Below are 3,632 nucleotides of genomic sequence, written 5' to 3' on the forward strand. Positions count from 1 at the left end.
GATAATTAATTAAAAATAAAGATAATTAATGAAATTTTATAATTGTAAATTTCTTTTTTTACATTTTAATTAAATTGTAATTTTTTTTTACACCCACAAATTACCACAAATTACGTTAATATATGGTTTTCAAAACCAATTAAAATAAAATTATAATATGTTAAATCATAAATACAAATAAATAAAGTTAACATCATATGTATTTTATATATTTTTTACTTTTTATTACATATTTTAAATAAATAAGGCATCAATTTCATAACCTCATTTCAATAAAGTGGATCGGGTCATTACAGTAAGATGAAGTTGATTGTGTGAGAGAAGGGAATTGATAGGAGACATGGAATTAGTTATATTAGGCCAATATATATAGATAGTATATTAATTTATAAAGAATTTAATAAGAGTACTTGTTGTACATGGTACAAACAACTAAATCCAATAATTAATTAATGGATCGGGTACGTAGTATATTATATTTATTGGCATGCCAATGGAAAACACCAAATGAGCAAACATGAGAGATTTTCCAAACATCATCCCCAAACTTAAACTGTAGCCAAACATCATAAAAAAAAAGCTTCAAGATGGAATTATTTTCCATAGCCAAGGAACACGAGATAGATTTTCTTCAAAGAAATACAAGGAAAAAAGACTTAGCAGGAAAACCAACAAAGAAAAGTTAAAACATTTGATCAACACCACTTTAAATACGCACTTTTCGTCTAACCAAGCTTTTTTGGCTATCAGGGACTGAAGTTTCTTGATCACTCGTAAATTGCACTATCTCTTTGTCCGACCGATCCAAATCAAAAGATAAGCTCTAAACTGCACAAAAAGAAAGGCATTATGCATAATAGATAAGCTCTAAACTGTATAAAAAGAAAGGCATTATGCATAAAAGATAAGCTCTAAACTACACAAAAAAATATAGGCATTATGTTTAAATTAGGTATGAAATATGAATTATGTCTATCGAACTTTCTTATTATTTATGTTTTGGTATAGATAATAAAGGGGACTTTTCTAAATCCATGCACTAAGTAAAAGTTGTACCTGCAGAACAATTGTTTCAGGGCAAAATGTCAAATATGTTATAGTTAGGGTGAAATATAATAACCCTTAATAAAAAGACTCTCTTTTCTGCTAGTTTTTACCTCCATTACCAAACAAAGGAGAGACTAACAAAACATTCCACTGCTTATCGTACAAAATATGTTGGATTATAATTTTCTTTTCCTTCCATCTTACTTTCCACCCCACTTATCCAACCAATCCTCCGTTTTATCTTTTACTCCTAAAAAATGTAGGTCTTAACTAAAAATCAAGCATCTAAATTAAAGCTACACATGCAGAACAAATTCATGGGGAGAAACAAATTAATCAAATGCCAAACTAATAGCATTCATAGCCAGAGTTTTGCACTAACCCCAATTAAGCAATCCTTAAAATGTCCCCTTCAATATAGTAATAGAGTTCCAGATTGTGATCCACAAAAAAGGACATGTATTAAACTGAAAGAAGTATTAGAAAGTAAAGTAAAGTACATTAGTACCAATTATGATCTAACTTTAGGCACGGACTTGCATTGCAGCATTTTCTGAAACCAAAATAAGTACATATTATATTTTTGGAAAAAAAAAAAACAAAATGAAATTTTACCAATGAAGGATAACAGAAGGATACTATACCTTGAGAAGGAATGGAACAGGTGTGTACAAATATATATAGAGCTGGAAAAAAAAAATATATATATATATAGATATAAATATATAATATATGATATAATGCAAAATGATGAGGGTTTATTTTGGAACATTGGCACTAAGTTGTTTGCTTGTTAAGCATCAAAATCAAATTAATAATATGATAAGAAATTGTTAGAGAGTTAACTTAGAAACAAGATTATACAGAAGAAAATATAAATTTATAATCAAATAATTACTATTCACATCTTCTCCTTCCCTTACGTTTTGTGTTTATCTCATTTATGAAAGGACTTGACTACATTATACCAAACGAGCAATAATAATTATCAAGAATGAGAAGATTTATACTCTACCAGGATTCCATGAGAACAATAAATCAGACCGACCCAAATCAAGAGAGCACAAAGAAGACCAAATAAGTTAGAACCATTTCACATACTTCAGACACACAAGACCAAATAAAAAAAAATTACAATAAATTAATAGCTGCATAAGCTAAAACCTATTACTCTAACAAGAAGAATTCAGAGAAAAGAACAAGAAAATAGCAACGATATGTAGGGATTTTACCCTTGGTGCTAAGGTTTTGTGTTCGAGGGATAATCGATAAGATTTGGTAGGAGGAAGATTCAAAAAAGTGCCCAGACACCTTTCTCCAATGTATTCTGTTTCTAAGACAGAACATGCAGCAGAAAATTTGTTAAAATTTGTTCCATACTAATACAAACTACAAAAATTGCCCAAACCGAAAGAAATAACAAATTGCAAAAGAGCATTTCAAAAAACAATTTCCCAAGCAGTAATAAGAAACAACAAAAGTCCCAAACATTAGAAAAAAAAAAGGATTTTGGTTTTCCATTTAAGTATTTTTTTTTTTTTTAAAGAGAAGTCGGCGAGAGATGAAAATTATGTTTCAAATCCACACCCACAACAACATAAACAAAGAGGAAGATGACACTTGCCCGGGTCCTTGCAAATCTAGGATTTACTTGCAAATCAAAGCCCTAAACTTCCCAGATCGAGTAAGATAAGCTTTCATGTCAACAAAGGACAAGAAGAAAGGTCACAACAAAGAAGGAAAAAGAAGAATCAACAGATACAGAGATGCAGAGATGGAGGGTACTCACTGACCGTGTTTATTTCTCTAAGATATGCAGATGTTCGGCGAGCTCCTTCGATTTTCCATTGCGTTCCAGCGAGATTTTTTGATTTTCCACCACAAGCCAACGATCTGCTTCGATGAGAGAATAGAGTAGGGCTTCATTTGAGTTTAGGACAAAAATGACCTAGGAGGGGAGATGGGTCAGATGAGTCCCAATCGATTGGGATAAAATTACTATTTAGGATAAGTTGTCCCAATCTCAAAATAACAAACCAAACATCAGACTGGGACACAGTCCCATCCAATCCTAGCTAATCTCGCATACCAAACACACCCTAAGGGGGCTAATTTCAATAAGATCCCTCTAAAATTTAGTATAATTACAGACCGATCCCTCAATTTTAGTATTAATTTAAACAATTTTCCCTATTGGTTATTGCATTTCCGTTTGATCTAACGAATCAAGGACAATAAAGTAAATTTACAAGGCAGTACATTTTGAAGGGACATTGAAAGGCCTAGGAGAAACTGCAAAGCTTGTATGACTTCAGTAAATGTTGGGGGATATTTTCTGGAGGACAAGTCCAACTAAGCTTTTGACTATTCCAATAAATTTTCCCTTTTTTTTTTGGAGAAAAAATAAATAACACTATTTGGCATTTTATATGGCTTTACGGGGGTCTATTGGCATAAATTTTTCATTTTGGAGTTTTTCATTCTCATAATTTTATTTAATAAAGTAAAAATGTATTATCCAGTAAGCTCTTTCATCAATGGATGATATTCCAAAAAATAAAAGAAATAGACTAAATAAAAGCTTA

At 30.9% G+C, this 3,632-nt stretch overlaps 1 long non-coding RNA gene across 6 annotated transcripts; it reads right to left on the reverse strand.

Annotated features, from left to right (window-relative positions):
• Positions 1-350: 350 nt before the first annotated feature.
• On the reverse strand, positions 351-3,030 carry LOC107430156 (uncharacterized). Of its 6 annotated transcripts, none has more exons than XR_009639250.1 (4): positions 2,280-3,030; positions 1,692-1,733; positions 1,430-1,514; positions 351-828 (listed from the first exon to the last, which is right to left on the reverse strand). It is a non-coding gene; the product is annotated as an uncharacterized LOC107430156 (long non-coding RNA). The 6 variants fall into 6 exon arrangements; XR_009639251.1 differs by lacking the exon at positions 1,430-1,514 and adding an exon at positions 1,556-1,600; XR_009639249.1 differs by lacking the exons at positions 1,430-1,514; positions 1,692-1,733 and adding an exon at positions 1,556-1,600.
• Positions 3,031-3,632: the final 602 nt, after the last annotated feature.

This window comes from Ziziphus jujuba, chromosome 6, assembly GCF_031755915.1.
Source record: "Ziziphus jujuba cultivar Dongzao chromosome 6, ASM3175591v1".
Lineage (NCBI taxonomy): Eukaryota > Viridiplantae > Streptophyta > Magnoliopsida > Rosales > Rhamnaceae > Ziziphus > Ziziphus jujuba.